Raw genomic sequence first — 23,777 nt, 5'->3', positions numbered from 1 at the left:
GAGTTGGTGTAAATCCAGGGAGTTAAATCCAAACAACTCTGTTAAGTGTTGACTTTAAAATCAACACTTAACAGAGTTGCTCCCAGAATTCCAACGGATCTGTGGCGCATTTGCCTAAAGGGCGGGACGACTCTGACTACTACTTTGACCTCCCTTGGACTTCACCGAGTATCTTTTGGTAAGTAAATGAAAGGCAGCATGCCTATTTAATAATATTTCCTATGCGGTAGTTTTTTATGTGTCTATGATAAGTCTCACGGAGTCCTGTCTGTAGCTGATATCGTGACAAGGTAGGCTAAGTCCCATTCGTATGGTTGTTATATGCTATTTTTTTAAGTGTGCATTTTAGTTCCTTTTGCATACACATTTTGCTTAACGTAAAGATAGGTTACACGTTTAGATAACACGGTATATATATACAACTGCTAATTTTTTGTGAGAGGTTTACGTTTAAGCTAGCTAAAGTAATGTAGCATGCACAGGACGCTTCCTGTTAATTGAATATTCTCTGTTGGAAAAGTCTTTTGGCCATGAAGTGCGCATAGTTAATTAGCTATGGTCTAGTCTTGATGAGTGATGGTGTTGGCTGTACACGGCAAAATGTCTAGCGATGGAATAGAGAGCCGGGGCTGTGCCGGGGGTTGGGCTCCTGCTTGCCCAGGGACAGCTGCTAAAAGCCGGACTAGCTCTGTGGGCCGGGTGGCATGTTGCTGCTGGAGTACAGTTACAGCTGTTGACGTCCTGGAGAAATAGACACCAAGCTCTGCTCTAAACCCAGAGCTTTTTAACGGGCAGGAGTACCGTACTTTCCGCACTATAAGGCGCACCGGAGTATAAGCCGCAGCAGCTAAATTGAATGATGTGTACATATATAAGCCGTAGGTGTTTTAATGTTTAATCACCATATGTAAGGGTTCGTGCACAGAGGGGATTGACGGGAAAGAGATGGCTGCTTGAGGAAGCTTCTTTTACAGCCAGATTGACTGTCTTTAACTTAAAAGCTGCATCATATGCATTTCTACGTTTGTTTTCCATAATGACGGTTTGTGCATGAAAACTTCCTTTGCACAAACTATCTCGCTCTCGTAATGTCGGTCTTGCTCTCGTTCTGTCTCTCGTTCTGTCTCTCGTACCACTCTCGGTTTCACTTTTACTTTTGTGCGCTACCTGTTTCACTCTTTTCCGGCGCTCTTCCAGATTGGCTCGGGGTCCTTCGTCTGCCGCTGATTACGGCACGGCGACTCCGACAAACTAAGTAGCTTTCGACACAAATACACACAGACAAGTGAAAAATAGCTTAAAAGTATCTGAAGGACCCCTAGCCGTTCTGGTACGTACACCTGCCTCCAGCTTCTCCTGCTGGAGCCCGCCGCTCCTGGCGGACCGGTCATAGAGCCCATAGAGTTAAAGTTGGTGGACTGTAACCTGTAAAATCCATAGATTTAGGAGGTAACCTAGTGGCCGTTAGCTGTTAAAATCCATAGATTAGCCGCACCGTTATATAAGCCGCAGAATCGAAAAATAAGGGAAAAGGCGCGGCTTATAGTCCGAAAATTACGGTAAAAAATCCTTACTTTAGCTTCTCAATTTAACGTTAGCCGCAGCTAATACCGGAGTCACATACCCCCCTCAGCTCCCGCCGTAATAATGAACGTCTGAAATGCCGGTGAGTTTCTATAAGTTTAAAGTTACACAGTGTTGTAGCTATCTATGCCATGTTAATGCCTTCGGGTGACGTTATTTTTGCTTAACTAACGGAGAAGAGCTAATCATGTATCTTTGTGTTGGTGTCGGTGTTAGCAGGAGGACTAGGTTAGCCTTCATGATAGCAGGCAGGCTGAGCTTTAGTAACGGTCACCGTGCGGCTCCCATTGTCCAGGTGGAGGCTAGTTAGCATGACTCGCGAGTACCTAAAAAATAAAAACATATGTAGATATGTTAGAGTATGCACATTTGATTTCTACCTAAGTTACAACAAACACTGAAAGTGTAATTTCTGTAACAGTTCTTCTGACATGTGTAAGACTAGGTCTAGTCAATTCAATAAGGCTTTATTGGCACAAATGTGAAAACTTATTTTATTGCCAAATACAGATTTCTTTCAAAATGATTCCGTTTCTGTACTGAAACAGTACAACTGGTTCTTTTTCACATTACCTGATAGCATTAGCTTAAAATATATATATTTTTTAAAGTGATATTAACCTGAATGGACTTCGAAGAAACATTTTCAAGCGGACGTCTACAATCACTGTCAAAGCCTGGAGAATCTGAAGCCTGAAAAAACATTTGGACTTGCATTTTGCACGTCTGCTAGCATTTTTTTTTATCTCACATTTGTTTTGAATTGTGTTGTATAATGAGACTGTACACAGCAAAATCAAGAGTGTTAGATTTCCAGTGTTGGTGTTGTATGTTGAAAATACAGTGTTGATTCAGCACTTGCTTAGTTTAATTCAACTATGTACTTATTTTATTGCAAAATACAGATGTCTTTCAAAATTATTTCATTTCTGTACTGAAACAGTACAACTGGTTCTTTTTCACATTACCTGATAGCGTTAGCTTAAAATATATATATATTTTAAAGTGATATTAACCTGAATGGACTTCGAAGGAACATTTTCAAGTGCACAACAATTGTGGCAAGTTATCGTCTTCTCCCATCTGTGCTCAACAACTTCGATCATGGCTGACTTGGAGGGACAGGAGGAGCAGAAGCAGGAGGTGGCGCTTACTATACTCAAAGCAGGAGTTCACAACCCACACTACGTCTCCACGGACCAGGAGCGGCTGCCTTACCCGGCCCTGTCACCTGTGGTTTTCTGATGCTTAAAGCAGACAAGACTCCGTGACTGGTGTCTGAAAGTGGCCTGTAGTCCATGGTTGGATTATGTGTCCGCACTGATGGTCCTGCTGAGCTGTGTGAGTCTGGCCATGTACAAGCCTGGTGTCGGGAAAAGCTTGAAACAAGAGGTAGCAGACTCGGTTGCATATGTGACCCTGTGGATATAGAGGGAGTTATCTTCGCAGCATCTGGCACAATTTGGACTTTTTCTTCAACTGTGGAGGGGTGTTGGACTATTCATTGGAGTCTGTCCATTTGACCAAGTGATCATGGTTGCGTTTTCCTCAGTATTCTCACCATGGTCATAGAGCATCATAAGCAGCCTAAGAAGTTAACGTCCATGTTGCAGATCAGTAACATCATCTTCACCGTTATATTTGTTGTGGAGATGTTCTTAAAGCTGCTGGCTTTCAGTTGGAGATACTTTAGGGACCGAAACAACTTATTTGACTTTGGTATCGTTATCATCAGTTTGTGGGAGATAATAGCTAAGTCCGATTGCAGGTTGTTAGTCCTGCGTGCATTTCGCCTGCTGCGGTTTGTGAGGCGGCAACCTTTTTAACAGGGAACACATGCTGGACTTTTGAGGACAGTATGTCAAAGTGGCTGAGACTGAAGATGACTATGATGACTTCAACACATTTCATCAGAAAGGTTGGTATCACTTTTAATACAGCCCAAAATGTTTGTGTAAATTGACTAATTGCTACAATACCTGCTGAATTTATGTGATATTTAAATGTCTTTTTATAGAGTTGTGTTTATGATGGCTAATGGTAATGCCCTCTGTGAATCGATCAAAAAGTAGAAGTTGACCTAAAATGTTGAAATACAAGCTTAGCAAATTTCTGGTTATATGCTTATTGTAATTTTTTCCATTGTTTTAAATCTAATATTTTTATCAGTCATTCAAAAGCTAGATCTTCCACTTGAGACTGAGCTGAACATAACAGATGAATCAGGGACAGGAGTCGATGCAGATGTGTTTGAGGAGCTTTTGCAGGCCTTACTGTTAGGGTGACAACTGAGAAGTCAACAGGTAAGACTCAGACTTGTAAGGGAAGGAGTGGATCATCAATAATGAGTATTGTGGAGATCTAATTATTTTTTTAAAACTGTTTACAGTTGTGCTTCAACATGATTGGACAGATTATTTTGGATGAAAAACACTTTTAAAGTGCTGAATTTAACTCCCTAGGAGTTGAATTAACACTTCCGAATTTGCTGTGTATAATATCTTATTTAAATTTTAATGATATTTAATTTATAGCATGTACATGATAATAAGGTATTTTTCATTTTGTATGCAAGTATGTAAAATATTTCCCAATTTAAAAGGTGCAGATATGCTTGAAAACTGGACTAGAGGCCTTGGAAGAGTTCTGTGCTTTTCAATTCCTGGTTTCACTATAAAACCACATTTATTTCTGTACATATTTTGTTATCTTTTCTGTCTCTTCCCAATATTTATTTTGAAGCTTTTATTTTCGTTGTGCCCTTTACCCCTGTTAGCAATGTCCTTATCTGTCTTTTGTTTAAATATTTAATACTCAGTAAGACACATTTTGAATAACTATGTGTACGTTTATGTTCATCATTTATAAAAACTGTGAAACATTGCAGACACCTTAACCATTCAGCTAGCAGGTCACCACCCCTCAAACTGCCCTTTGATAGTTTGTCCCAGAGCGAGGACTGGCCAGTGTCCTCATTCCAAGGTCTAAAACTCAAAATCGGTTCTCAGAGAGATAGACATACAGGAGCACATCACACACATTTTCTGATAAAGTGTGTGATAGTGATGCAGCAGAGGATCAAAGTGGAGCTGATCTTATTCCTCCATCATGTGTTTGATGGAGCTGGCCTTGTGAGTCTTTTTCTGTCTCGGCCCTTTTGTGTGGAAGGAAAAGGTACAGTCATGTGCACATTATACAACACGATTATTTGCCGACTCTAGGACTTTAACAGACCTACCTAATGATCTTACCGTTACAAATAATACATGTTCATGCTTTTTGATGAGTTATGTATTCATTGTGTGTTTAAGTTAACTAAAACTAATTATCCGCTTTTAAGCCTCGTGTTCGACATTTTTGCAATTGCCATGTTGGTGTTGGTGGCCCTGAGAGTTCACAGCAACTGCAACTTAAAGGAACACTCCACCGTTTTTTTATATTAAAACATGTTATTCGGGTAAGTAAGACGAGTTGATACAGACCTCTTGCGTCTCAATGCGTGCACTCAATCGCCCTGGCGCGCTGAGCTACTTGGCTAGCACTTAGCTTAGCCCAGTTCATTCATTAGGATCCAAACAGATGGACAGTTAGAAGCGACCAAACTCCTCCACGTTTTCCCTATTTAAATACAGCTACACGAGTAGTTAAACGACCAAGTATGGCGACACAAAATAAAACGTGGCGCTTTTCGAAGCGGATAAAAAGGAGAACTATAATGTATGGCGGAATAGCACTTGGGAGCACTTCGACTCGGCGCAGTAATATCATCACTTCCGCTCCCTCTCACTTCCGTCAGGAGTGATGATATTACTGCACCGAGTCGAAGTGCTCCCAAGTGCTATTCCGCCATACATTATAGTTATCTTTTTTATCCGCTTCGAAAAGCGAATAACATGTTTTAATATGAAAAAACAGTGGAGTGTTCCTTTAAGAAAACATATGCAAATACACAAAACACAAGCAAACTGAGAAAACATCTTCATCAATTTGAGGACACAAGTGCAACATTTAGAAAACGCGCTGCAAAGACCACAACACAATAAGGAAAAGCGCTGCAAATAGACCTCAACACAACAGAAGTGTTTCCAGAGGACACTTAAAAGTGATGCACATGTCTGGACACGCTTGCAGAGGTGGGTAGTAATGCGCTACATTTACTCCGTTACAAATACTTGAGTAACTTTTTGGATAAATTGTAATTTTAGGAGTAGTTTTTTTGGACCATACTTTTACTTTTACTTGAGTATATATTTGAAGAAGGAACGGTACTTTTATGCCGTTCTATTTGGCTACGGGATGGTAATTACTTTTTTTTTTTTGTGTTTGTGTTGCTTTCAAAAATAAATCCGGAGAAAACGCAGTACTTGTACTCTTGAGTACTTGAGTAGTCTTTTCACTGCATACTTTTTTACTCTTACTTGAGTAATTATTTTTATGAGTACTTTTACTTTTACTTGAGTAATTATAATCTTAAGTAACATTACTTTTACTTGAGTACATTTTTTGGCTACTCTGCCCACCTCTGCACGCTTGTGATTTTTTTCATAAATATTATATTTATGTGATATTTTATTTAATCAAGATTGGATTATTGTAATGCCCTGTACTCTGGGATTAGCAAGGGAAACATCCATAGGCTTCAACATATACTTAGTTGTCACTTAAATATACTTGCTGCCAAGCTTTTAACAGGAAAAAAGAGAAGTGACCACATCTCTCCAACCCTTGCTGCCCTCCATTGGCTGCCTGTGAGTTTTAGAATTGATTTTAAGATTTTATTACTTGTTTTTAAAGCCCTAAATGGTCAGGCTCCTGCCTATATCAATGAGATGCTTTTACCCTACGAGCCTGAACGCTGCCTGAGATCCGCCGGCACAGCTTTGCTTCTGGTCCCGAGGTCCCGTCTGATTACAAAAGATGACCGGGCCTTCGCTGTCCATGCTCCACAGCTGTGGAACTCCCTGCCCGGCGAGCTCAGTGGCTTCTTTTAAATCTCTTTTAAAAACTCACTTTTATCGATTGGCCGTCTCCTAATTTCCTTTTTTTACTATTGTATGATTACCTTGTTGTGATTGGTGATTTTGAATTTTACATTTTACATTTTTTTTTAAGTTTTTTTAATGTAATTTCTTGTTGTTGTTAGTGAATTGTATTTGATATGTTTTATTTCTGTTGTACAGCACCTTGTAACTTGCTTTTGAAAGGTGCTATATAAATAAAGTTATTATAAAGTTATTATTATCATGTTATTTCAAGATAATGATAATTTCACGTTATAACGTTAGCGGCTGATCATAGCATGCTAACGTTAGCCAGCGATCGATAGCATGAGAGCGTTAGCAGGCTAGCAAGACCAAGACCAACTCGGTGCAATTGAGAGAGACCAACAAAAACATACGTATCATTTATTTATTTGATTTGATCACATTATAACATGAAAATATCATTATTATGAAATAACGTGATAATTTACCATTTTCTTGAAGTAACATAATAACACTCGTGGCCAGATATGTGCATCACTTTTAAGTGTCTTCTGGAAACACATCTATTGTGTTGTTGTCTTTGCAGTGCATTTTCTAAATGCTGCGCTTGTGTTGTCAGATTGATGACGATGTTTTCTCAATTTGCTTATTTTTTGTGTTATTTGCATGTGTTTTCTTAACCCATTGAGGCCTGAAAAATCGCTGGGCGTTTTTTAAATAAGCCTCTAATTTTATGAAAATTCTGGGGAAAAAAGTGTCAACTCTTCTACTAAATAATAGATTTTTCAGCCTCTGTAGCAGATAGAAATGAAATTCAAAAAGGTATTTGAGAGCTTATACAAATACTACAAAACGACGTATCTGCTTTCCAGGCTTCAATGGGTTAAGTTGCAGCGCTGTGAGCTCTCAGGGCCACCGTACAAAATGATGCTATGTCATCAGCTAACGCCAGGGCTAGCTAGCTTGACTAGCAAGGGACAATTGTTCTTCTTAGTGAACATCTCTTTGTGTCTTTTAGTCCAACTGAACAAGAAATTTTTAATTCACCAAAATGTTCCAGTTAAGTGTGAAGACGAAAACACACAGTGCGCCACAGCACCAACCTGTCAATCATACAGTAGCCCCGCCCTAATCATTCATCACTATTAGCAGCACAACTTTACTGTTCTGTGTCATTTCCAGTCGAAACTTTGTTTTCTTTTTCAGGAGTTGAAGTAGCAGATTATGGTCAGGCCCAGTTATAGAACAAAATAACTTTCAGTGCATCTGAAATTAGTTAGGTGCATGAAAAATCCCAACTGTTTGCCTTCCGGTTCAGGATTCACACCAGGCGGCAATCTCCGTGTCTGAGCATGGAGGCCAACCAGGAAGTGCATAAAGCCTGCAATTCACCGAAAATTCCAGTAGGGGGCGCTAAGTTTGGCTGCAAAAGAAATCTGCCCATTCATTTCAGTGCTAAATTTGAAAACTTCTCACTTGATTTATTACCTCAGAAATTTTTTCAGGGACAACATTATGGTCTCAATTGCTAGTAAAAAATCTTCTTCAAGACAATTTGATGTCAATAGTCCTAATAATGGCCCCATTTAGAAGAAAATAGAAGATAAAGAATCGTATGATTTGGGGCGTTTCTAGCTTTGATTGACAGGTCACTAACAAGGCGAGCCGTCACCAGGAGAGAAGCAGAGCGTATCCACGGCAACGTGTCAATAAAGTTATATATAACATTATATAGATAGAAAAGACGTTTAGCGGTTTGGTCTCATAACTTTGACCCTTTCACACTATATTTTCACTTAATGACAGTTTATTTGAACGTTTTGTTCAGTAAAATGTCTTGTTCAGCGTTTGGTTGGACTAACAGACACTCCAAGGAGTCGCTGCTCAGTTTTCTGAGGTAAGAAAGATACATTTTGTTTTTGTTTTTTTGCTAGCCAAAACTAACATCCCAGTTAATGCTAACATGAATTAGCAGCGGCTTCTCTCAGTCGGGTTGCCGGTGTAGAGATGCGTGTAGTCAGTGTCGTCAGATCCCTCGCGCTCCGCCACAGTCCAATTATGGTCTGCTCCGCGTATCGGAAACATGATGGCGACGAGTGTAACGCTGAACTCGAGGCTTCCAACGGGCCACAAACCAATGGGTGACGTCACAGTGACTACGTCCATTATTTATATACAGTCTATGATTCACACCCACCCATTACCTGATCCCCATTTTTACAAATCCAATAGAGTCAGATACAGCGTCCTCTAATGACACCACACCAACTGTGATGATGATAATGGAGGCTTGACACATCAATGAGTCATGATAATCCGTGCAATGAGAATTACTTTTTGTGGTTGACTTGAGCCCAGCGTGACTCTTCCTCCCACCTGATTGATCAGCGTGCGCCCCGCTGCCAGCTTTTGGCCCACTTCCATGAGAATGGGGTGCAACCTGATTCTGAAAAACCCACTTTTCCTGGCGTGACTACTCCTAACCCAGAAAGGGTTTTTGAATGCTGGTTGTGAGTGCGTCTGACTGAGCAGGGTTGGGGTTCCTCTGGGATCCTCGACTACCAGACTCATTACAACACACACACAACCTCCTCCTCTGGCCTGGAGTGACCCAGAAACTCCATGTGGGTCAGATCATACACTGAACCCTCCACTCCATTCTTACTGAGAGACAGTGTGTGTGTTCATATCCATCACTACTCAGTCATTTATTTTACCACCCATCCTCTCCTTCCCCCAAGAGAACAACAGCTGCCTTTCTTCTCTACTATCTTTCTTGTTTTGTGTTTGTTTTCCCCTCAGTCCTCTCTCTCCTCCGCTCTCTCAACCCAACCTGTCTCTCTCTCATACACAGCCAGACTGAAATCTCCCAAGAACAGGCGGATCTGTTCCCACACATTCATCTTCATTGCCAGCATCTCACAGTCTCTCTGAGGACGGTTACAAAGCCACCGGCTGCCTCTGCTGCCATCTTCTGCCCATTAATGTCATTACTTGATCATGCAGAGCCACTGACTCAGAGTTGGGAATTAAAGTTTGGACACTTTTTTTCTCTTTTGGACTGTAAGTGATAAGGGATATTGAGCTAAATAAACTCCAAACACACTAAATATTGTTACATGAAAAGATCCTTGGCCTTTGAAAAACCAATGCATTAGTGTTACTGTAGGCAGTAAGGGAATCAGACGGATATACTAATATCCGTAGATATTAATATAATAGAGTGTTTTTGTGGGTGTAGCCTTTTATAGGGCACTCATTGAAATACTAACTGAAAATTTCAACCCAACCAAATCATATTGGAGGATACTGCACGACTTTTACTTTTGTGATTTTTTTTTTCAAAATGTTTCATTTTTATGTTGCAAATCAAGGTCAACTGAGTGATTATTAGTATCGTTATTGGTCAGATATCATGGTGTCACTATTTGTCACGTAGCCTAATCTCGCTGATTAGCTGGGAGGGGTCCATGTGGTTCTACGACCTCATGAGAGGTGAGGGGACCCCATTTAGGATGTCCGCTGACGTTACCAAATACGGTTCTTTGCCCGATAAAGGATTAAACCATCTGCCCCAATATAAATAACTGTATTGCCAATTTCAATTGGTTCTATGATGATTCCTTGTCATCTAGTTGACACATACATGTATATCTTAAAATATGAGAATATTATGAAAAAGTTTTTTTTTTTAATTGTCAATGAAAGTGAAACTCGTACATTATATAGATTCATTACGCGTAGAGTGAAATATTTCAAGCCTGTTTTTCTTGTAATTTCGATGATTCTGGCATAGAGATAATGAAAACACAAAACTCAGTGTGTCAGAAAATTAGAGTATTGTGGAAAAAGTTCAATATGATGGTCCTGGGTCAGTGGTGGTTTGGGGCCATGTCCTCTGCTGCTGTTGGTCCACTGTGTTTTCTGAAGTCCACAGTCAACATAGCAGCCATCTAGCAGGACATTTAGAGTCTTCATGCTTCCACAAGCTCTTTGGAGATGCTGCTTTCATTCTCCAGCAGGACTTGGCACCTGCCCACACTGGCAAAGGTACCAAAAGCTGCTTCAATGACCATGGTGTTACTGGGCTGGACTGAACCCCATAGGAGTCTATGGGCTGTTGTCAAGAGGAAGGTGAGAGACACCAGACGACCTGAAGGCTGCTATAAAAGCAACATGGTGCTGTAGGCTGATCTCCTCCATGCCACGCCATAATAATGCAGTAATTCATGCAAAAGGAGGCCCGACCAAGTATTGGGTGTATAGAAATTAAGATACTTTTCAGAAGCCTGACGTTTGTGTTAAAATATCCTTTTTGTGTAATGTAATATTCTTATTTTCTGAGACATTGAGTTTTGTGTTTTCATTATCTCTAAGCCAGAATCATCAAAATTACAAGAAATACAAGCTTGAAATATTTCACTCTATATGTAATGAATCTATATAATTTCACTTTCTGAAATAATTGACAAAAAATATTGAAATTTTTGAGATGTACCTGTACTATGAGTCATCACAGAAAAATATAAATGTACTTCTGAGCTACAACTGGAACCTAAGACCTGTTCCTATCACATTAACAATTCTTCCCATTTCAAAGTGTCCCAAATCTTCAGTCAGGCTTGAAAAATGTGTAGTGATGTACTAATGAAGCCTCATGAACCATTATTCTATATTTTATGAACCCACTAGATGGTGCTCTTGCTTTTAAGGGAAAAGGTCAAGGAATGTAATTGAGTTTGCTTCCAGCTCTTTGTTGAACAAAGAGTGCCATCTAGTGAGGCTTCATCGGCACATCACTAAAAATGTGTAATTTTTATTTCACTGAGGTGGATTCAAGGAGACTGTACAGATGTTCTCCTGTAGCTCAGTTCTCAGCATTTGTTTGTTTAGCTGTTTACCTTTTTTTTTTGCTTAGTTTGTTGTCTTCTCTCTAAATAGCTTGTTTCTTTAATTCTTTGCTAGTTTAGGTGTTTTTTATTTTGTCCTTGGTTGTTAAAAATATGTAAACAGAGGGTAAAATAAAATTAGATTTGTTATTAATATGTGTCCCGTTTTCTCTCTCCATACTTGATACAGAATGGCTGTTTTGTAAATGTGAAGTGAAGGCTGATATTGACTTAAAGTAGGGAGCTCTAAGTGGTTTTGTCCCCAGACACTGTGGCTGTCCCCAGATCTGGACCCCCCCTGTGCTCCTGACAGATAATGTTAAGATTAAAAGCCAGAGAGGCTGATCCTAAAACAGCACTGAGGGACAATTTGAATCCCAGCATGTTATCTGATGGCTTTCTGTGTAGCTACATATGCAGTATATTTAGAGATTTACTCAGTGGGGTATGCATGTGTGTGTGTGCTTTAACTGGCCAGCGTTCTGACAAAAAAGCTTCTGACAACCAGACAGAGAATCCACATCTGAAGATGAGATAAAATGAAGAGACGAAGAAAAGAAAGGGGGAAGAAGCTGAAGTGGAGAGGAAAATGAGGTGCCAGAAGAAGTCAAAAGTGATGAGGTGAAGTAAAGTGAAAAGTGAAACAAGGACACGGGAAGAAAAAAGTTGAGAAGTGTAAGAAGTGAATTGAAAAGAAGTGAAGTCAAAAAGTCAAGACGAGGAGAGCGAAATGAGGCGAAGGTGGTCAAAAGAAGTCAAAGGAGAGAGGAACAGAGTGAAGAAAATTCAAGTGAAAGTAAGTGAAGAGGAGATGACAGCGCATCAATTAACTTAACTGACAATGTATCAAGATGATGTTTATCATCTTTTAGCTAAATATTCTGGCATTTGTTTATGCATATGTTTTGCTTGACTTTGAACACAAGTTTTGTAAGTTACACTACTGGTCAAAAGTTTTAGAACACACCAACTTTTCCAGAATTTAATTGAAAATGATGCAGTTTAATGTCTCAGTGTACTCTGAAATTAATGCACATTTGCAACATTTAACATTCTTTATTGAGCATGATAGTGTTTTGAAAGTAAAAAAAAGATTCAAAATCACATTTTATGTTGGACTAAAGGACTAAAAAAAGACACAAAATGACTAAAAAAAGACACAAAATGACTTACAAAGACATGAAAAGAATTCAAAAATGGACAAAATAGCCCAAGACTCCATAGAGTTAAGTTGTTAACCCATTTCTTGTTCCCTGAAAAAAGGCCTACTTGAATAATTCTGAAATGTACATTATATTTTACCTTTTTTTATTTACCTCTGGCAGTTCACCACTTACCTTTGTACCCTTTCAAGCTGTTCATTTGACTTGAACTGCTTGAATTTCAATAAAAAACTGGAAAAATTGGGGTGTTCTAAAACTTTTGACTGATAACATGATGATAACTTTTGACTTTTGTGATAACAAATATTCAGTGTAAACTGAATATAGATCGCCACTGTTTCTTCACTCGCCATTTTTAAATCTCCCGGTAGACAGGTGTGCGCAAAGCATTATGGGTAGTCGGAGCGCACGGAGGATACACACAAGCATCCTTGGAATTTGGGCAAAAGAAGGACTCTGGATCCTGGACATTAGGACAGTCCTTCGCAGAATGTCGATGACGTAGAATCCTTCAAATTCAGCCGTTCGAGGATCCTTCCTTGACAGTGGGATACAGCCACTGTATATTTCAAAGGGGTCCTTAGGGTGCAGTTGTCCACAGTAACGCCTGAACTTACCTGCCTGTCTGCCCCAATCAGGATTAGCAACCAGAAAGCTGTGCCTATAGGCCAGGAATGATGAGGAATAGCAAAGTGCTTATGGACCCTCAGGGTGTGATAACAAGGCAGACACATGTAGATGTCTACACACACACACACACACACACACACACACACCTCCAATCCCCAACACCCGATGAAAGGTTGTCAATGTTGATAAATTCTACAATTTTAAAAACCAATCTACAAGAGTACACAAACCCTCCCACGGCGTCCCGCCCTCACACACACACACACACACTCACGTTCATACACACACAGCCTAGTAGGATAAATCATGTGGCCAACATGTTGGCATATCGGCTGCGTACTTTTGCATTGCCAGAGGTGATATATTACAGCAAATTGCCAGTCATACTGAAAAATGCAAAGCCAATGAGAAACTGTCTCTATCCATTAATCTATTGTGAATGGAAATGTTAATACATTGCTTGGAAAATGAATAGTAATAATTACAAAATGAATTCACAGCACGCAAAAACGATCACTACATAGATCTTTGTATTATTTCAAATATAGTTAACATAATTCATGAAATCTGAGGATAAAAACATTTGGGGAAATATGAAAACAGTGATGTAACATTCTCTCTGGTATTAACCTGATGTAGCAACATTTCATCATTTCGGCTCGTTTGCTTATCTAGACGCTGAGGTGGGCATTTTTTGCTATTTTTATCATTTTATGGACCAAACTCATGCAAATAAGATTCTTGGAAAATGTATTATTCAAACGGTTTGGTCTCATAACTTTGAGCCTTACACTGTATTTTCACTTAGTGACAGTTTATTTGAACGTTTTGTTCAGTAAAAATGTCTTGTTCAGCGTTTGGTTGGACTAACAGACACTCCAAGGAGTCGCTGCTCAGTTTTCTGAGGTAAGTAACTTAAATTTAGTTTTTGTTTTTTGCCAAAATGAACATCCCAGTTAATGCTAACAGTTAGTGCTAACAGTAATTAGCAGCAGCTTCTCTCAGTCAGGTTGAGGTGTAGAGAGGCTGTAGTCAGTGATCAGATCCCTCTCCTCCTCCACAGTCCAAATATGGTCTGCTTCCTGTATCGGAAACAAGATGGCGACGAGTGTAACACTGAAGTCTATGAGATGGACATACTTTTCAGAGGCCAACATTTCCATATCAAACATACTTTTTAAACTTGGTCTTTTGTAATATTCAGATTTTTTGTATTATTCAAATTCTAATTTATTGAGATGAACCTGTATATCAACCCTGATATTGATTATCTGTACATTTTTCTCCTAAAAAAGGTATCAATACTGGCCTCAAAAATCTCCTGTGGGTTAGGCTCCAACACCACACAGTCTGTGTGTGTTTAACATGGTATGTTAAATCTGCAGAATGTTACCTATATAGCACAGAGACACAGCTTGATTTAGCTCCTGACAGACAATCCATATCGTGAACAACAACTTGGGTGGTCAAATATGACCCAGGGAGGGAGATGAGGGGAGTCAGCATGAAAGTAAAGACAAGGCAGAGAAAAAGAAGCTGAGTTTGCACAGACTGAGACAGAAAGAGGTTGTGGAAAGAGCAATGAAAGAGGAAAAGAGGAGTGAGAGATGGCGAGAAGGCGGAGGCATGGCAACCTCCCAGACCAAGCTATCTGACACCGACAACAGCCGTCCGTCAGGCCAGCTGACCGCTATTTCCAGCATGAGATGACCTAGCAGCTGTGAGAACGCAGACACAAGAGCAAGAGTGGAAGTGAGAGAGAGAGAAAATAGGACTTTATTTACTCATTGAAGCTTGATTTAAACCAGTAGTTCTCAACCTTTTTGAGTCCCAACCCCCAATTTAACATGCATGTTGTCCGCGACCCCCGCTCACTGAACACAATCGCACACGCACAGTTCAGATCATACAAAAAAGAAACAAAATGACCAAAAAAAGGAATCAAAATGACCAAAAAAGACACAAATTGACCACAAAATGATCAAAGAAAGACACAAAATGACCAAAAAAGTCACAAAATGACCAAAAAAAGACACAAAATTACCAGAAAAGACACAAAATTACCAAAAAATACACAAAATTACCAAAAAAAGGAAACAAAATGACCAAAAAAGACACAAATTGACCACAGAAAGGTAAAAAAAGACTCAAAAAACACACAAAATGACCAAAAAACACACACAAAATGACCCCAAAAAAGACATTAAATGACCAAAAAGACTAAAACACATGAACACTTTAACACAGTGGAGACAGAGCTGACTTCCAAAATGATTTGGTGAGCCCCAGAAATCATCTTGCGACCCCAATTGGGGTCCCGACCCCAAGGTTGAGAATAGCTGATTTAAACAGGCAGGTCACTCAAGGAAAAGAAGTTATTTGCACGGAAATTTTGCCTCCTGAGGAAGGAGAAGGAGGAGATGAGCAGTCCCAGAGAAAAACAAACATATATACACTTCATTTAAACTGGTAAGGGTCTGAGGTTTCCCTCATTTACAGTGACGACGAGAACATTCACAGACAGAACAGAAATACAAATGAATGAGTAAAAATGCTGTTTGAAATGACCAAAGCTAAAAACTGTTGCAGACAGTTGCAGGAAAGTCTGCAATCAAGCTACGAAACTGAAAAATTGTTCTGGGCGTATTGATCCTCAGTGTGAGTTGAAGATCATTTAGGTCGCGGGGCATTAAAACAAAAGGCTGACCGACCAAGTTCACAGATCAATATATGGACTTATCCTTCAATGTATAAAAATGGACGCGCGCGCACACACACACACACACAGTGCGGACGCTAGCCAGCAGAAGCATAGTGAGTGTGTTACTCGAAGTCAAGTTTCCCGACGTCTGCACAACTCCAGAAAGTTTGGTGGAATAAAAGGAATTGGTGCCAAAGCCAGTGTGGTGTGGGAACATTTTGGATTTCACGTTTCAGCTCAGCAGCTGCACAACAACTGAGGCCGCCGTAGCTAACTGCACAACATCCACCGCTTATTGTAAACAACCAGCATGCTAACTATACATAAAGTGTCCGCCGCTAATCGTAAATTAAACGGCGTCGCCAACTGTGCACAAACAGTCCGGAGCTTGTTGTAAACAAACAGAGGTCACTAAGTGAACACATGCTGCTGCAGCACATACACACTGTACTGCTAAAGAGCTAACTGTTAGCCTATTAGCACTGACTGTCATGCCTCTTAAAGGAGGCACGCCACTCAGAAACGGCTGTTTATATATAATTTATAATATATGATAATATAATATTTATGTCAGTGCAATTTCTGTTAACAGAGCCTGGGATTCTATTTTATTTGTTTTGATATTAGTTTATATATTTATGTTTTATTTATCTAGGATGATTTAATATTTATTTTCCACATTTCAATTTCAAAGTTTAATATACTTGAGATTTAAAAATTCATTGATGTGGAAACGGATGTACTCCACAATACTATCGTTTATCATGATCGTTACTGGGAAAATATATCGTCCTAAAAAAATGTGTTATCATGACAGGCCTATGCACATGTGGAACTGAGAGAGTAAACCACCTACATGACACCACTGTCCATCTGTCTGTCTCAGTCAGTCTCTTTGACTGGTGTCTCACTGCCTAGTGGACTATCCCGTGTCATCCAGTATTTACAAGCGCTATAAGAGAAAATCAAACCTCTAACGTATCCCAGCACGCTGCCAGAGATTCAGTGTCATGGTCACACATCACACAAACACTGAATATTTTTAGCCCTGGGTTGAGTTAGGTGACAAGTTAGCCTGGAAACAATTCAGGCCCGATTTAGTTCTACATGTGAGGCCCTTGCTAAACTAACTGGAAAACTTCAGGGGTGAAATGGATACTAAAGGGGACCTATGTGAATTAAATGTACCCACTGTGGCCTGGACACAAGGGATAAAAATAGCCTGAGAAAACAACATGGCACCACAGGGAGTGGCAGCCTCAACACCTCCTATAATGTGTTTGCAGGACTTTTATGATTGATTTATGGCACACACAAAAAAGTCAGTTGTGAAAAGTAACTGCACTTACTCAAGCATGGTCCCTCAGATCAATTTTGAAATCGTTGAGTACACCTGTTTCCTGTTACTTGTTACTTCATTATGTTTTACAAGATTTGCATGAGAAAAGCTTGATAGAAACACCAATAAACTTTTGAAAATGTGCACAAAAGTTTTTTTACGCTTGCTTAAGGTGGATTTTGTCTTTTGCAGAAAATAGTTAATGAGCTAAACAGGAGATGGAAATTATTCTTTATGAATAAGTTCTGATGTACATTAAACTCACATGACTGATCAGCTGTTTCTGCTCTGACCAGGCGGCAACCTCCGGGTCTGAGCAGGGAGGCAAACCAGGAAGTGCCTTAAGCTGCATTCTACCCAAAATTCCAGCAGGGGGCGCTAAGTTTGGCTGCAAAAACATTTCTGTCCATTCATTTCAATGCAAAATGAGAAAACTTCTCACTTGATTTATTACCTCAGAATTTTTTTAGGACAACACTATGGTCTCAATCACTAGTAAAAAATCTTCAATACAATTTGATGTTAATAGTTGAAATAATGGCCCCATTTAGAAGAAAATAGAAGATAAAGAATCGTATGATTTGGGGTGTGGCTACCTTTGATTGACAGGTCACTAACGAGGCGAGCCGTCACCAGGAGAGAAGCAGATATATATAACGTTATATACAGAAACAAGATGGCGACGAGTGTAACGCTGAACTCGATGCCTCCAACGGGCCACAAACCAATAGGTGACGTCACGGTGACTATGTCTATTATTTATATACAGTCTATGGCTCTGACATGAAAGAACATTTATAGGATCCAGCTCCTGAAGACTTGTCTCCATTTTCTCGTAGGAGGCCAAAGTTATGGGACATTTCAAAACGTAGCTTTAAAATTCGCCTCGACTTTAATGGAAACACAGATAGTGTTTTCCATACAGTCATTTCTACATTGATATGTAGAATGTGTATTTCCACTGGTATTTCTTAACAGTTCTCCTCAGCTCCAAGGTGAGTGTTGGTGTCAATCTTTTCTGATTGTTTCATGCCAGTTACAGTGTACAGCACAAACACACAGCTGCCTGCAGGAAGGAGCTTCTTCTTGTTGCTGCACATGTGCAACAGTCAAACAGATAGACCCAGAGCTCCCAGCAGCTCCCAGAGCTCCCAGCAGCCCTCTGCACCGCACCGTGTCTCCCCCGGTGTGAAGCCCATACACACAGCTATGCAACAACCATGTGACATCACTTTGTCTCAGCCAGACACTGCCCTGTGCCAAGTCTCAAGCCTTGTGCGTCTGAATCTGAGGCCGAGCGCTGTGACAAAGTGGTGATATTTTACATATATATATATAATGGCTATTGAGTTTGTTTATTTGTATGTTTATTTATTTTTCCTGTAAGTCGCTTTGGATAAAAGCGTCTGCTAAATGACTAGATGTTTATTTCTATGATGAACGTGAGCACTCACAAAAAATGAATATTCAAAACAAAAAGACACCGTTTGACGGTTGTTTTATTGAATTAATGTATTATTGAGGAAAATAACAGTATGGAAGTGGGACAGGACATATACTCTATTAAATGTCTGGATTGGGATCATTGGAATATGAATTCACCTGCTGTGCAAACAGCATCAGCAAACTGAAGCATTTAAGAAAAAAGTGATGAAATTCAGCTTTTTGTCTTAAAATAGACATATGAATAAACATAATCTGAAGAAATGTTATAATTCTTTTTTTTGGGAAGTTTTTGGTGTTCGTTGCCCGTAGGCAACATTGTACCATATCGGTGCACAAGTGAAAAAGAACGTTTTTAAAATGAATTTTAACATAATTTATTTAATAAACGTGTAAAACATTCAGTAGCTTCAACAGGGTACAATGCATAACTTTTTGAATTTAAAAACATTAGAAAAGGAACTTTTTAAACTGGTTTCTTGTCTGAATGTTGCCTGTAGGCAACATCGTACCATTGAACCAACGACCCATTGAATTGATTGTGTGAACAGTCTAGGTGTATAAAACTATCAAAAATGAAGGTTTACTCACCTATATTTAGAAATATATTTTTTTCCAGATGGAAAAGGGCCAGAAAATTAAGTTTTGAGTGATTTTTTGTGGCGCAAAATGGCAAAACTGTTTCCTACGGAAAACTCTGCAAAAAAGGGTTTCAATATGGCCTCCTGGAGGTCATGTGACAAATTAAAGCATTGCTATTGGTTCCCTATACTCTTCCCACTTTTTAAAACAACATCACTCAAAAATATGCATTTTAGAAATTTGACAGGCCAAAAATAGGTTGGTTGCCTGAGGGCAACACCGTACCATAGAGCAGTAGTTCTCAACCTTTTTGAGTCGTGACCCCCAATTTAACATGCATGTTGTCCGCGACCCCCACTCACTGAACACAATCTCACACGCACAGTTCAGATCACCCAAAAAAGAAACAAAATGACCAAAAAAAGGAAACAAAATGATCAAAAAAGACACAAAATTACCAAAAAAGACACAAAATTACCCAAAAAAGACACAAAATTACCCAAAAAAGAAACAAAATGACCAAAAAAGACACAAATTGACCACAAAATGATCAAAAAAATACACAAAATGACTAAAAAAGACACAGAATGATCAAAAAAAGACACAAAAAAGACACAAAATGACTAAATAACACACAAAATGACCTAAAAAAGACATTAAGTGACCAAAAAGACCAAAACACATGAACACATGAACACTTTAACACAGTGGAGACAGAGCTGACTTCCAAAATGATTTGGCGACCCCCAGAAATCATCTCGCGACCCCAATGGGGGTCCCGACCCCAAGGTTGAGAATAGCTACCATAGAGGGTGAATTGCTCATAACATCTATAACTGCAACTTCACACCTGAAGAAAGGCCTTCTCATTAAGGTCACAGCTTATTGATACAGTCTATGGGTCAGAGCAGCTGTTTTTAGATTGTCAACATCCTCTTTGCAAGAGGAAGAAATGGTGTTCATGGGAAATGTAGGAACAATTTAAAAACCCCAGCATCGACAACATCATGACACAGAGTCAATCACAATCATGTGCATAGAGCAATGTCTAAAAGTAGCCAGATACATGAATAAGTATATAAAATCATTATAAAACACATGTACAGATACAGTTATATTTGATGTACACTTAATTAAAAGCTTTGAAATAATGGCCACCTGTGGTGACACACAGTGTCCTCACACTCCATTATTATTAAATTGTCACTTACAAGCAGGTGTACCACTCACTGCATCTACACACACACACACACACACGGAGCCTTCAGAAGTGCAAAAAGAGTGTGTCAGATGAAAATATCATATAATTTATATTTTTAGAGTTTTTAGCTGTTCCTTGCTGTGCCACATGCCAGTGTAATGGAACAGTTTGTGAGCATGTGTGATGTGTTGACTGTGTGAGTATTGAGCATCCCTGGCAGGTTCTCGTTTATAACATACACAAGCATATGGCGTCTGTGTGGGGACCCTAACCTTAACCATCACAACTAGCATCACTAACTAACCACAACAATAAGCCTAAACCACATTTAAACTTAAGCCTTAAAACCAAGCCCTAACTCTCAAACAGGCATCTGAAACAGTGAGGACTGACCAAATGGTAAAAACCTGTTGCGGTCCTCACAATGTAGAAAGTACACACATACAGGTACATCTAAAAAAAAATTTGAATATCTTGAAAAAGTTCAACATTTTTTGTCAATCATTTCAGAGAGTGAAACTTATACATTATATAGATTCATTACACATAGAGTGAGATATTTCAAGCCTGTTTTTCTTGTAATTTTGATGATTCTGGCTTAGAGATAATGAAAACACAAAACTCAGTGTGTCAGAAAATTAGAGTACTGTGGAAAAAGTTCAATATGATGGTCCTGGGTCAGTGGTGGTTTGGGTCCATGTCCTCTGCTGGTGTTGGTCCACTGTGTTTTCTGAAGTCCTCAGTCAACATAGCAGCCATCTAGCAGGACATTTAGAGTCTTCATGCTTCCACAAGCTCTTTGGAGATGCTGCTTTCATTCTCCAGCAGGACTTGGCACCTGCCCACACTGGTAGAGGTATCAAAAGCTGCTTCAGTGACCATGGTGTTACTGGGCTGGACTGAACCCCATAGGAGTCTATGGGCTGTTGTCAAGAGGAAGGTGAGAGACACCAGACGACCTGAAGGCTGCTATAAAAGCAACATGGTGCTGTAGGCTGATCTCCTCCATGCCACCAAGTATTAATGCAGTAATTCATGCAAAAGGGAGCCCAACAAAGTCTTGAGTGTATAGAAATGAACATACTTTTCAGAAGCCTGACATTTGTATTTAAAATATCCTTTTTTTATTGATCTTATGTCATATTCTAATTTTCTGAGACACTGAGTTTTGTGTTTTCATTGTCTCTAAGTTTCACTTTCTGAAATAAATGACAAAAAATATTGAACTATATATACACTATAGGGGAGCTTTGATCTCTTACCAGACCGACACTTGATGATCTCTCCAAACTCGTCCTCCACCGGCTCGTCGCAGTAGTCCTCGGGGCGCACACCCTCCGCCATCATAACAGGACAGCCGCTCTAAAAAGTTATGTGTTTGGGAGGGGTGACAGAACGGACAGGTTTAATCCACCAGGAGGGAGGAGGAGACCCAAATCCAGAAGAAACAGCCAAAAAGTAGAGCGCACGATGAAGGCACAAGAACCGAGCCCTGGTGAAGAAGAGGAGGACGGCGGCAGCAGGAGGACCGGCCAGTCTGTCAGCAGGGCCAGACGGAGCGGAGCAGGTGTGCAGGGGGGGCTGGGTGTCCAAGCATTCCCACCTCTAAATAGTAGGATGCTGGGAGGTGGTCTCCGCGGGATCCAGTCCCGTTTGGCGGACGCCATGCGTAAAACCCGACACCCCGCGGACGCGCCAGTGGCCAGTGGGTATTTCCGCACTTGCTAGGTGAGGTAGTTGTAGTTGCGAGGTGAGACAACCAAGCATGGACTCCACTTTAACTTCAGTGGCTGCTGGGAACGTGACAAGTCACAACCAATGTGGGGGGAAAATGATATCCAAGAATCTAGATTTCCTCTAGAACCCTAATGAGTTCAGTAGGTTACTGGTACCTTTGATGTTCGTGGATTTGGGTCACAGAAGTTTAGATAACATGGAAAGATGGACGGACTGAAAAATCACTTCAAACCGGATTTAGTGTCTAACGGGACACGTTGTTTATATGAAGCTCCTCTCTCGTTAGATGACAGCACCGTTACATGTTTACTAAATTAGATCTGCTGATAAACTGATACACCCACTTCGGATGTCCTGGGTATTCAGAAGTGGGACTTGGTTACTGTAATGGCTCCATTACGCACGACGCATTTGCTATAATTAGACATGATGGCGTGTTATGGAGCCAGGCGCGGCTCTGGGTCACAGACTACTCACAAGTACTGTAAGTGAATGAGGTGGTCCTAAAACAGATCCTCGGCGCTGACTGGCATCCCAAGCAGCCGGCTGGACAGTCTGGCCGGGGTGTGTGTGTGTGTGTGTGTGTGTGTGTGTGGGCTGCTGGGGTGAAGGCTTCAGCTGCTCTACTGGCTGATAAACGCTTTGTTGACATTAGCATTTACTTTCTCCTTGTTTTCCAAATTCAACCTTTTAAACTGCTGCACCTGTAACCAACAGTGACGTCACATCACGGCAGCAGAACGACAAGGTAAACCATAAGAGATCACAATTTCAGGAGTATAAATAATATATCGGTGGTGGAAAAGTGATGGGAATTTGGGCTCTTTTTAGGGATCCGGATCATTTGGCTCAGCTCACCAAGAATAGCCTTTCAGTGGCTCTTTCAGCTTCCAAATGGCTCTTCATTTGACCACATGGCTTCAGGAGGAGTTTCTTGTGGCTTTACTCAAACATTTGGCAGCATAGACATTACACCATATGCCACCAGGGGGCATCTACATATACCTTTCCTGACAGGTAACTTCCTGCCAGGTAACACACACTTTATTCCCAAGAGCTCCCTCTAGGGTGATATCAGTGGTGTAGTCTAGTTTTTTGCAGTGGGTATACTGTCTATACTCATACTCAGACGTCCCAGAACAACACATCTTACAACAACCATTATAAGCACCATCACCACCTTGTGTCTTTTTTTTCTTGTTTTTTTGTTACCTTTGTCAATTTTGTCAATTCTGTATTTTTTTGCACTTTTATGTGAAGCACTTTGGTGCCGCTCAGCCGTCTGTAAATGTGCTATATAAATAAATTTGACTTGACTTGACTTGACTTGATGCCGCATCCTAACATGTTGATAACAGAGCCAGTCTGTCAGAATGCTCTCAACAAGATATATACTGTAGGTCAGGGATGGGAAACTTAAATGCTGGAGGGGGCCACAATTTTTCATGTTCACTACCACAGGGCCACATATAGGAGCGTGCACTTCACCAGATATGATGAAACTGCAATTTTAAATATGTTTA

General features: G+C 40.1%; 1 protein-coding gene across 2 annotated transcripts in view; it reads right to left on the bottom strand.

The window, feature by feature from the left end:
* Nucleotides 1-21,816, bottom strand: part of dmd (dystrophin) — a 432,308-nt gene extending 410,492 nt beyond the window's left edge. For both annotated transcript variants that reach the window (XM_059327929.1, XM_059327930.1), the window contains exon 1: nucleotides 21,780-21,816. The gene's annotated coding sequence lies outside the window, so the exon portion shown is untranslated. The remainder of the gene's footprint in view (nucleotides 1-21,779) is intronic.
* Nucleotides 21,817-23,777: the final 1,961 nt, after the last annotated feature.

This window comes from Centropristis striata, chromosome 24 (assembly GCF_030273125.1).
Source record: "Centropristis striata isolate RG_2023a ecotype Rhode Island chromosome 24, C.striata_1.0, whole genome shotgun sequence".
NCBI classification, from domain to species: domain Eukaryota; kingdom Metazoa; phylum Chordata; class Actinopteri; order Perciformes; family Serranidae; genus Centropristis; species Centropristis striata.
This window is presented reverse-complemented; position numbering and strand designations above follow the sequence as displayed.